This window comes from Nomascus leucogenys, chromosome 7b (assembly GCF_006542625.1).
Source record: "Nomascus leucogenys isolate Asia chromosome 7b, Asia_NLE_v1, whole genome shotgun sequence".
Taxonomy (NCBI): domain Eukaryota; kingdom Metazoa; phylum Chordata; class Mammalia; order Primates; family Hylobatidae; genus Nomascus; species Nomascus leucogenys.
The window spans coordinates 100,104,287-100,117,440 of NC_044387.1; the positions used below are offsets into that span (position 1 = coordinate 100,104,287).

Consider the following 13,154-nt stretch of genomic DNA (forward strand, 5'->3'; position numbering starts at 1 on the left):
AGCCAGTAATCAAGTTTTCTTGCTCACATCTACCAACAGACGAGTAGAGAAAAACCTCTTAGACAAATACCATCCTATTTCAAACCATTGTATTGGTTGTCTTGGTATTCCAGAACAAATCAACACAAACTCAGTGGCCAAAAACCACAGAAACTTACTTTCTCAGACTTCTGGAGCCCAGACGTTTGAAACAAAGGTGCTGGCGTAGCCATGTTCATTCCAAAGTCTCTAGGGGAGAATCCTGGCCTCTTCCAGCTGCTGGTAGCTTCCAGCATTTCTTGGTTTATGGCAGCATAACTCCAGTCTCTGCCTCCAGCTTCACACGGCCTTCTGTCTTGTGCTTATAATCTCCCTGTCTTCTCTTTTTAATATACCAGCCATTGGACCAAGGCTAATTCGAAATGAAGAATGATTTTAACCTGGGGTCCTTAACTTAATTACAATTGCATAGACCCTATTTCCAAACAAGGCATACACCGGTACCAGAGTTTAGGACTTGAACATATATTTTTGGAGTATACAGTGTGACTTATTATACCCGTGGGGGATTCAATTTGAACTAATAGTTTTACTTAACTGCTACCATTACTCATCGTCTTTACTTAATTGCTTTCATTCCTCACCCTCAGGTGAGATTATCCACAGCAGTATCTTGCACTATTTTTAACCATCTATCACCATTACATGATACCAATTATAACATAGTTCTAAATGCCTATTAGTCATTATTAGTCTTATTATTACTTTTGCACAAATACAATAATATATTCCAATTTACAATGAACCCAATTATCTATTTCATATAAATAGTGTATAAATGAATATAATTATTTATGTGTTTATTTTCATTAAACACTTATTTGTGTAAGAGAGCAATGAAAAGAACAGATAATATTTTATTCACTTGATGAAAAGTTTAAATGAGCATTTATTCAAAACAATTTGCTGCATCAAGAGGACATTTTACATTTCTTTGACTAACATTGAATCTTAAAAACTTTTCTCATATTAGGAACAGTTGGGAAACTGTCTCTGCCACAAACAACAAGTAGGAGCTACTCACTTTCTCAGCCTCCCTTGCAGCTACAGTACAGGCAAGTGACTTTCTGCTTCACCAATGAGATACTCCTAAACCAGTCTTTGGATCATAAAACCAGGCAAGTGCAGAGGCTGGCACCTAGTTATGGAGACAGGGACATTTAGAATTTAGAGGCAACAACACCAGTGGTTCTGGCAGCAGAAGTCTATGCCCAAGCCAGCAGTCACAAAGACACAAGTTGTGGTGAATTGCACTGTGTTGCCCTTGGAGTCACAGCCCTGCAGCGTGTTTTTGGGTATTATTCCTGGTGAGGTAGTCTTCAAGCCTGGTTATAGGCTTTCCCAGAGATTATGTGGGCTATCTGTAATTACTTATTTGATGACTTTTCCGTGTTGCCAGCAACACAGAACAATGACTGACGTATTGACTCACCAGATTCAGTTCACTGGCAACAACAAATAATCCAATATGTCCATATAATTAAGAAAATTGAGCAGGAGGCACAGGGAATGGAGAGAGGTCAGAATGTAATGGCTTCTGTAATACCAAGAAGTGAGTAAAAGCCTTGATTTTTAATCCAAACTTTATTTCTACAAAAAATTTTATAATATATAATCTATTATCCATCTTGTTGACATCTAAAATGTATCTGAGTATCAATGGAGTATCTTTAATTTTATAGCTTGTCATTCTGCATGAAAAATAAACAAAACAAAATGTATCTTGGTTAATGAAGATGATGATAGTGATATTAATACTATAGATGTGTGTGTATATGAAACTAGGTATAAGGACTAAGGATGTCATCACCATTATCACTACTTTTGTTCCTATTATAAACTATAAAGTTTTCCAGGGGTCTCTCCAAACCTACATGAAATGGTCTATTATGTTAAAGTTCTTTTCCACAAGAGTATACCAGGCCAATATTAATAACTTATATTTAATTTTACCATATATCTCTTCTTCTAGATACCTATATACATCAATATATCCATATCTACCTATAGATAGATCTATGTATGTGTCTACAGATGTATCAATATAAAGATACAAATATACTCTTTTATTTTGCTATCAATATTATTTTTAAAACAGTCATTTTTAAACTGTAATGTCATATAACAAAGGTTAAATAGAGTTTGTGGAAACTAGCCAAAAAATCTAACTGCAATTCTAAACAACTTTTTAAAGTTAATTCAAAGAATGTATTCTGAGTTCCAAAAAAGCAACTTGTATATTAATTTTTATAATATAACATCTTAAAAACTAAATTTATTAATTAAGCACCTTCTGTAAGGGTGAATTAATGTAAAACAAAATGATTACAAATGTTGTACAGGATTGCTGAAGGTTAGAAACAAATGTTAAATAGTTTAAAAGGTGATTGTTTAAGAATAGACTTTTAAGATTTTAAAAATACCTTTAGGTTTATTTTGTAATTTTGAAAAAATGTCATCTAAGGCTAGAGAACACTTACTTGCAGAAAAAATAAGAACATGAAATTTTTTTAAATAGAAAAAAGATTAATCTTTTAGTATTGTTAAATGTCAGAAAACAAACTTTTGTTTAAAAACTTGAAGTAAGTCATTTATGTGATAAAATCAACAATGAAGAGTACTTTTGAATCCATCCTTAAACCTATACTGTCTGAACATAGAGACAAATACACTCTGCATCTATCTGGATCAATGACTCATTAAGCACTCTTTAAGAAGAAATGAATGTACTTTAACCCCTTCTACACTTAAACATCATAAGTACTTATTACTCAACAAATACTTACTTCTTCCACATAGACATGTTTATTTACATATTTCTGGGTACTATGTCAGTTGTTATTTGAATGTTTTCATCTCTGCCAATTCTAATTGTTACATAGAGAAATATTCCATAGCTCTTATATTTGAATTTAGGTTTATGAATATTGATTTTTAAAGAGAGTTAGACTGAAAAAGAACTATTTGTATTCACAGTTGAGATCAAAATACACCTTACCTAACCAAACAGTTTCAAGCACAAACCTATCCTTTTGCTAGATATAAGAAAGAAAAATAAGGCCACTATATAGAGATACGTAAAGCCTTTTCAATTTTAAAATATTCTCTGGAATTTAAAGTATTTGTAACTTTTCAATTTGAAATTTATATAAAAATAATTTTGAGTGAAACTTAATTTATAAAATAAATAATAAACAATTCAGTCATTAGCATTTATAGATTAATATATTTAAGAATATTTCATGCACTACAAAATTACTAATGATATGAGGCATGATTAATAATGTTTTATTTGTTCTTCAATAGTTCAGTTAAATTAAAGAGAGGCAGACATGTAAAAACTCAATTACAAATAACATGGGCAGCTCTATTAAAGAAATTTGTGCAAGGTTGAGGCATAGCCTAGAAGAAAATGATCAATAACAACTGCATCTCAAATTAGATGTTTTTAAAACTGAATCATGAAGAGTAATTAATAATTCAATCATTAAATAAAATTAAGGAAAATTAATTATAAGCAGAAGAATAAAATATGTAAAAGCACAGATGTATGAAACAGTATGTTTGGAGTTATTGGTCCTTTACTAGCTCTGGTTCTGAGACAAATATACTACACTGTCTCTTCATTATCTTTTGTATTGAGATAAAATTTACACAACACAAAAATTTCCCTTTGTACTCATTTTCAAGTGTACAGTTCAGTGGGTTTTAGTATATTCACAATAATTTACAATCCTCATCACTACCTCATTCTAGAACATTTCATTAACCCCTAAAAGACACCTAAGTCCTCCTTCTCTCAACCTCCTTTTCTGTCTGGGGGCTGGGGACAGCTCCTGGCAGCTGTTACTCTACTTTCTGCTTCTGTGGTTTTGCTTGTTCTTGACACTTCACATTAATGTGATCAAGTAATATGCAGTATTTTGTCTCTGGTTTCTTCATGTTGTAGCATGTGTCAGTACCTCGTTTCCTGTTATTGGCTGAATAATATTCCATTGTAGAATATATCACCTTTGTTTCTCTTGTGATCATTTCATTTCTGCTTTTTGGCTATTATGAACAACACTATGTATATCATGCCCAAGTTTTGTGTGAACATATATTTTCATTTCTCTAGGAATACAACCAAATGATTGTAAAGTGGTATCTTACAGTTTCAATTTGCATTTGGTGAGATTGTATGTCTGCCTCCCCTGAGGTTAGGTAGGACCATATGACTAAGTTAGCCAAAGAATTGTGACCATAATTGAAATGTATCACTTCCAGGCTGCTGCATTTATTTGGTGTGCTAAAACCCTTCTGAAGTTCTTTCTAGCAAAGATGCCAACAACTGGCTTTGTTCTTTCAGCTTAAATGAGTAGAGCTCCTCTGCTAATCAGAGATGGACATGAAGTACTTTCAGGAGTGGCTGAAGACACTTTAATTGTGAAATTATTTATAACAACAGAACAATAACAGCCTACCTGTACTGGTATTCATATCACTTCTGCTTATATGGTAATTTCTGTTAGGAAAATAGACAATAAAATACATAATGTGGTGGTACAATAATACATTTAGGTCTCTTTTTTTAAAAGAGCAAATTTACTGATTTTATCATACAAAGAATTGTGAGAACGAATGATTACCTAGGATACTCGTTAGAATACAATTTCCAAGCTTCTTAAATACAATTTCTATTTTAATTATTGCAACTCATTTGTCTAACAACATGTAGTTGGGTTTTCCTTATTTAACAATCCAGATATAATTCACTAGTTTTGAGAGATTGAGTGCAGTTCATAGTTTACCTTCTAACTTTCTTGTAGTCCCTCTGCCCTCTGAAAGAGGGTGTTCTATTACTTTCTTTTGAGGTCAAAATTTGAGCGCTGCAGTAACCTTTTCTTAGACTTTCTAGTAAGCCATATCACGGGAAATGAAATTATGTTAATGGAATTGTATTAAGTGGTAGAAGATGAAAAGATGTGTGTGTGTGTGTGTGTGTGTGTGTGTGTAGGGGGGTGTGTTTGCATGTGTGTGTGTATCTCTTCAAAGATTATGTTTAAGAATGAGATCTATGATTGTATATCTCTCAACAAAAATATATATGTATATATTTTAAAACCACCTTAAAATCACTTTATTTCTTGCCTGTTTTAGACTTAAACTAATAAAGACTATATAGACTTTAAACTGCATGCCACATCCACTATGTGAAGGCTCTGGGATCTTCACTGGCATCTAATTTGTTTAACATGAAAGTATTTTGCGGTTAGTATTATTTAAACCCCAACTTTAGAAAGGTGGGAAATAGACTGAAAGTCATGTATTGTTTGTGAGTCATAATTATAAAGCAATTTTTGTGACTAGCAGATCATGACTTTTCAGGAAAGAAAGGAGAGAAAGAGAAGGAGCGAGAGAGAGAATAACAGAGAGAGGAGGGAGAGGGGAAGAAAGGAAGGGAGAAAGGAAAAAAGAAATAAAGAAGCATAATTGAACCTGTAGGTCTACGACCCAAATGAGCAAACCTGGGGTGCTTTGGATGTATTCGCTTTTCTGCTTCTGATGCATAGGCACCTCCCAGCTGCCTCTGCCCATCCCTGGAGCCAGATCTCAGCGTGCTGTGGATCAGTCCTGGTTACCACTGGGTCTTCCTGTTCTGAATCTGGTCCACAGTGATTTTGTTTCTTAAAATTCCTAGGGTGACTTTTATTTTTTAACCATTTAAACTACATCTGCAGTCTTTGAGTTTTTGATCTATAAAAAAAGGAAGGCCCAACTTAACTGGAAATTTATGCTTATTACTTCTTTTTTCCTATATTATAAAAATAATTTGTAATTGGAAAACATATCCATTTTACTCAATGTAACAAGTAGGACAGGAATCCGTCTTCTTATCACCATTATAAGAAAGTTATTATTTCTTATCACTAACAGTAGGCATTATAAAACTTTAATGTTGTGGCCAATCTTATTTGGTGAAAAATGTACAATCATTTTTTTATTTCTTTATTCTGATCTTTGATGGGCTTACCAAATTTTAATACATTTATTGGTTATTTGTATTCCTACTTTGTTCCTACTTACATTGTACATTGCGATAATGGCTTTTCCTTGTTGGTGTTGGGGAATTCATTTTAAATTATAGCTATTAACCTAAATCTTGCTGCATAAATTGAAAATACATTTTGCCAATATGTAACTTAAGCATTAATTCTTAACATGCAATTTCACTCACAGAAATGTGTGTGTTCACATCTATTTTGTCTTTTCTAAACTCTGGATTGCTCATTATGTAAAGCTCTTAAGCATAGTGCCTGGCACTACATAAGTACGGCACAATCATTAGCACTTACTATTCTGTCTTTATCTTCCAGTGAAATTATTCTGATATATAGTGAGGGCTTCATTCTGGTAGTCAATATTTCCAAACGCAGGCTTTCTTTCTTTTTCTTTTCTTTCTTTCTTTCTTTTTCTTCTTTCTTTCTTTCTTCTTTCTTTCTTTCTCTTTCTTTTTCTTTCTTTCTTTCTCTTTCTTTCTTTCTTTCTTTCTTCTTCTTTCTTTTTCCTTCCTTCCTTTCTTCCTTCCTTCCTTTTTTCTTTTTCTTTTTCTTTTATTTTTTTTTGAGATAGAATTTCACTCTTTCGCCCAGGCTGGGGTGAAGTGGCGTGATCTCTGCTCACTGCAACCTCCGTCCCCCGGGTTCAAGCAATTCTCCCTAAGGCAGGTTTTTGTATAAACACAGGGAAGGGGAAAAGTTCCAAACACATATATTTTATAATAAATGAGAATTTTTAAAATGATAAGTAATAAAGTTTCACAATTACTTCCACTCATTTTAGCATACTGGTGGCAGGATTGGAGTTTATGTGTGTTTCTAGGAGAAATAATTAAAGATAACTTTAATTTTATAAGGTTGGGCAAAAGATTCTTTGTCCTGAATTATTTTTTTAGTCAAATCTCAATCAAAGTCTCCTCTAATTTTTAGTTCTATCAATAGTGGCATGTTCTGGCCTCCTTTTGGTTTGTTAATATTTCTATTATTTATTCTAATACTGCAGAGACATTTAGGGGAAAATGTTGGTAGACACACTCCATCTGAAATCTTGACCTGTAGGCTCAATTTTTTGTCTTGGCAAACAAAAATCTTAGGCTAGATTTTTTTTTAGAAATCATGAGAATATACAAAAAAAAGGTCCAACCATATATTGATTATGGAAGGCAAATCTCCAAATGTGTGACACATAAATCAAAATACAGCATGTGTGGTTTGAAGGGACACTAATAAAATGCAAATAAAAGAAAAATCTGGCAATACAAATAGTAATAAATGTAAAATAGAAATAAGTCTTTAAAGCCATAAAATAAGACTTATCCTCTATTGAGGATATGTAACAATCACAAAGATATGTAAAAATTTTTATTTTATATTATATAATGTCATAATAAAATCTCTAAGAAATGAGAAAATTTCACAAAAAATTATGGAAGTGAAAAATTATGTCACAGTGTCAATATTTTATTTAAATCATTTCTGATTTAGAGAAAAAATACAAATTTGAGGGGATCTGAATAATACTGTAGTTATACATTACACTTCCTTTCAGAGGATGCATGTTCGGTGAATCACTTGATGGAAAATTTGCATATATTAGGCTATGAAAGATGCTTTAATATTATGCATTTATGAGAAATCATGCAGACCCATTCACTGTTCTTGGGATCAAAACAAAAGATGGTTTAGAAATTAAGAAAAAAGGAGAGAAAAACAACACTATCAGCATCGTGATCAATGTTACCAATTAAACCACAAAAATAAAAAAAATGCTACCAGATATAAAAAATATAAACAGATTAAACTCTCTTAGCTTAGTCATCTTCAATCAAAAAGAAATGTTGGCCAGGCACGGTGGCTCACGCCTGTAATCCCAGCACTTTGGGAGGCCAAGGTAGGGGGATCACAAGGTCAAGAGATCGAGACCATCCTGGCCAACGTGGTGAAACCCCGTCTCTACCAAAAATACAAAAATTAGCCAGGTGTGGTGGCATGCACCTCTAGTCCCACCTACTTAGGAGGCTGAGGCAGGAGAATCGCTTGAACCCAGGAGGTGGAGGTTGCAGTGAGCCAAGATTGTGCCACTACACTCCAGCCTAGAGACAGAGCAAGACTCTGTCTAAAAAAAAAAAAAGAAATGTTAAAAATTTAGAAATTAGAGAAAAAAGAATGTTAACTTTAAAAAATGTAAGCAATGTGAGCACAATTATTAAAAGAGATGTATGCTAGTCTGAGATCATGAGGAAGAATGACAGTAAAAGAAAAATTCAGCTCATATGTTGAAAACTGGAACAGCAAAAAGCCTAAAACAATATTAACTGTTTAATAAAAATTTTAGCTGAAAATAATAGCATCTAAAAGAATCAAACTAGAAGCAATGATCCATTAATCCCCTTCTGTTTCTAAGATGTCTAAAAATGTATAGGCCAGGGGCTGTGGCTTTCACCTGTAATCCCAAAGCTTTGGGAGGTCAAGATAGGAGAACTGCTTGAGGCCAGGAGTTAGAGACCAGTTTAGGCAGCAAAAGCAAACCTTGTATCTACAAATGTTTTTTTTTTTTAATTATCAGGGCATGGTGACATGGGCCTGCAGTCCCAGCTACTCAGGAGACTGAGGCAGGAGATCACTTGGACCCAGGAGTTGGAGGTTGCAGTGAGCTATTATCATGCCACTGCACTCAGCCAGTGCAACAGAGCGAGATTCTCTTTCTAAAAATAAGAAGAAGAACATATAGCCAAATGTCAGTCCAGGAAAATTTTTCAAAACAGAAAACCACAAATAAATAACATTTGGGAAAATAATGCAGATATTATTCTATTTAAAGAAGAATTTTTTTAAAAAATTATAATATCACTTTATTCCAAATAGTTTTAAAACATTTGTGTAATAATCTGTATTGTAGAAAAAATAGTAATCACCCTCGTGGATCAAAAGAATCAGGAAAGCAATTGATAAAAATTTATGAAAAAGAAAATTACAAAATTAGCAAAAACAGAGACTAACCTGAAAGCATCTGTGGATTATTTCAGGAAAGAATTAGATAATTTCAGATAAATAGTTACAGGTCATGAAAACAATAAGTTTCCAAATTCAAGTATGTAACAGTAAAAATGTTCAAAGAATTAAAACTGTAGCCTTATCATATTTTAGATATAAAATAAAACAAACCTCAAAAGAAAAATGGTAAATACTGATATAAAAATTTTTATAAATGTCCAAAGATATTTTGTAAACACCCAACATATTTTCTGATTAGATAGATAAACAGATGGATTTAAAACACACTATTGGATGTAGAATAACATTGAAGATAACAAAGAATTGCCCTCTCAACTTTCCTTCCTAGAATTCATAGAGAAATACTTGTTAGTTTCATTAAAGAAACAGACAAATCAAGGATCCCTTTTATTGTCACTGTTACTTAAATTGTTCTAAAAGATTTAGCTATTGCAAAGTAACAGATGAAAGGAACACTTAGGTGTTTGAAAGAAGACACTTATTTCCATATGTGATATAAACTATCTTGTATAAACTGAATTTTAGTATTCTATGCTACCAAATCCCTCATGTTAAATAAGAGAAAAGAAAAAATATGTAGAGACGTCCAAAGACTGAGACAACATAAATCTGAGTTACAACTTTGGACTTCTCTCTTTATTCCTCTGTAGGGGTGTGTGTGTGTGTGTGTGTGTGTGTGTGTTGTGTATGTGTCTTTCTCTTTCTAACTGGACAGGTATAGATACATAGATAGATATAATATAAAGATATATATCATAGTGTACAAATATATATCAACTGATATATAATTGAAAAGTGTTAGTCTATAATATAAAATCAATAATAACTGACACTGTCACAAATTGGGTTATCTAGAAGAAGACAATGTGAAAAAGTTTGGGGTACAAGGTATTCATGAGAATCAAACCTGTAAAAGGAAAAAAAAGGAAGCAGAATTTGGAAGAGAAAGACATGAAATTATGACACAGGCCCATCATAGTCTTACCCAACAGGTGAGTTTCTCAAGGAGCTGTGTAACAAAGCGGAAACCTAGTGGGGGAAATATTAGACCTTCCATCCTTCAGTTGGTGTCACAGCCACAATTGGGACTCCTCTCCCCTCTCTCTGCTTTTCATTATCCATTCTAGATTGTCTTCACTCTCACTTCTCACTTCTCTGTGACACAGATCACCCTTGCAAGGCTGTGACATTAGGAGAGATGTCAATCTCCGAGCCTTAAGGAACTGACAGCTGGAGATTGTCTGCTTCCTGCGCACCCCACAGCTAAGCAGGGGGTCCTTCCTTGAAAGACTTTCCTGAACGAAAATCACAGTAGCACAGATACATAATTAAAAGATGTGGTAAATAATGTATAACGTGCAAGAGATATTTACTATTAAGTAATGAACACATGATATAGAATATGTGATAGACAATACACAATGTGGAATATATATAATATATAACATATGAATGCATATATTAATACAGTGCTCATCTGCTTCTCCTCAGTGGATGGGCCTCATTCTTTCCCACTGCCAATAAGGTTCCTTTACTGGGTGGGAGGAGGAAACTTGGGGACAAATTCAAGCTTACATCATTCCAGCCAACGATTCCAGCAGAATGAGATGGCTTTTCTCTCTCAGCCATGGTGCTGGCGGGCCTTTGTGTTTGCTCTATGTAGGGGATGGGAATGTCTTGTCTCGTTTCGTTTTGAGTTCTCATCTAAACAATGACAAGAATGGATGCTGACTGTCACAATGTAGGGGTTGTATTGATTTTTCACTGGCCTTTCCAGACTATTCTTTTTTTTTTGAGATGGAGTCTCACTCAGTCACCCAGGCTGGAGTGCAGTGGCACAATCTCGGCTCACTGCAACCTCCCCCTCCCGGGTTCAAGCAATTCTCCTGCCTCAGCCTCCCAAGTAGCTGGGATTACAGGCGTGCACCACCATGCCCAGCTAATTTTTTGTATTTTTAGTAGAGAGGGGGTTTCACCACGTTGGCCAGGATGGTCTCGATCTCTTGACCTCGCGATCCCCCTGCCTTGGCCTCCCAAAGTGCTGGAATTACAGGCGTGAGCCACGGCGCCCGGCCTCCAGACTATTCTTCACCCTGCTCTGCCACAGCTTGTGACCCAATAGTCTGATCTCTGTGGACTATGTCACCCTGTCCCCTGTCCTCTGACTCTGCTGATGAGAGACCCTGGCAGGAAATTGGATGAAGGAAAGAAAGATTAGTGCATCTAATCCTCTCTCTTCCTGTTGGGATACATCTCTGCTCCTGGCTATATTCTTCCATGATGGAAGTGCCTGGCAGGCCCTCTCTTATGGATCAAGCTTTTACTTCCCCTTGTCCCTTCAAGGATGGGGTGGAATGACTTCCCTTTGTTGTTGCTCTGGGCACTTCCTCAGCCTTTGTAGTTTCCCTTCGCCCAGTTTTTACTCTGAAATAGTCTCTCCACCGTTAATCATCAGAGTGTGTTGTCCATCTCCCCCGAAAACCTTGGGTCAACCCTCATCTCTTTACTTAACTTCAGCAAATGACTCTGGGTGTGACCTGGGTGGATACATTGATAATTTTATGGTGCAGAGAGGGAGGAGCATTGAGATTTGTAGGCCAAAAGGTGGGATAATGTGATTGTCCACTCTAACGGAAACACGTTAGTTTCCCAAGGAAAGGGGACTAATTTCAGCAAAATAAAGGGAAGAGATCTTATATAAAAATTACAACTGTCCCCTAATCTTTCTTTGCAGTGCTTACAAACAGAACTTTCTCCTTAGAAATGCAATTCCAATGACCTTGTAGTCCTATTTTTTTATAAAATCTAAATTATATACATTCCTTTTCCAGAGAGTGTCTACCCCAAAACACTCCTTCCATTAACTCGACTGAGCTACAAGTACATGTTCCCTGTTTGATATGGTTGTGTTTTATCAGGCCTGTACACAGCTACTCATGGTTCTACAGTATATGGCTAGTAAGAAATTAACTGCTCCTAAGAAAAATAAATAAATAAATCAGATGCCAGAAGTAACTGAAATGACACTACCTCTGATTAAGCACTCTTATTTAGGGAAGTGGAGAGAGGAGACAAATGAATGGCCTCTTATTTATTGCACACGCCACATCCTGCAGGACGTAGAGTCAAGAATTCTTTGTCAATAAGTAAGTATTTGGGTCTGGAGGTGTGTTGACCTCTAGTTTTTCAGACTAAGTCTTACCTTTGTCCATCATGTTTCTTTGACATACCTGACAAGGTACTTTTTACTCCTTGTTGGCATGGACAGGAGGTTCTGAGAATTGTTTTATGATTTGAGAATCACAGTCCTCTGTTTAAGGGGCTAACAGTTCTCAGGGGCAAAACTTCCCTTTTTGTCCTTCCAGTTTGATTTTCTGGGGACTTAAAACATCTGGTAATCAACACTTTGATCATAATAGCTGGGAGTTTCTCTAAATTTATTTTTCTTAGTACAAGGTCTAAGGGCTTATATCACTACCCCTCTCTCTCAAGCCCCAAAATATCTAATATCTGCTTCTCTTCTGCTCTCTGCCTTGGGAAAATACAAAACAATAAATGAGATAAGACAAAGTTATTATGCTTTCCACCTACAGGAATCAGCTCAAGTGTGGTTTTTTCTTTTTCTTTTTTTATCTTTTCTTTTTTTTTTAGAAGGAGTCTCACTCTGTCACCTAGGCTGGAGCGCAGTGGCACAATCTTGGCTCACTGCAACCTCTGCCTCCCGGGTTCAAGCAATTCTCCTGCCTCAGCCTCCAGAGTAGTTGGGATTACAGGCACCTGCCACCACGCCCAGATAATTTTTGTATTTTCAGTAGAGACAGGGTTTCTCCGTGATGTCCAAGCTGGTCTTGAATTCCTGACTTCAGGTGGTAGGCCCGCCTTAGCCTCCTAAAGTGTTGGGATTACAGGCATGAACCACTGTGCCCAGTCTAGGATTTCTACTGCTTTATGGCAGAAGGTTATTCTGGTGTGACAAGGGGTGGAGGACTGGAGATATGAATCTAATCCAAGAGACAAGGGTCCTCCTGGGACCCAGTGCCGTCTCTTGGATTTATTACTTCC

The 13,154-nt window shown here is 35.3% G+C and overlaps 1 long non-coding RNA gene across 1 annotated transcript; it reads right to left on the bottom strand.

Moving 5' to 3' along the window:
* Positions 1–234: 234 nt before the first annotated feature.
* Positions 235–6,516, bottom strand: LOC115835914. The gene is made up of 3 exons (XR_004030872.1): positions 6,375–6,516; positions 1,064–1,177; positions 235–391 (listed from the first exon to the last, which is right to left on the bottom strand). It is a non-coding gene; the product is annotated as an uncharacterized LOC115835914 (long non-coding RNA).
* Between the last annotated feature and the right edge of the window lie 6,638 nt (positions 6,517–13,154).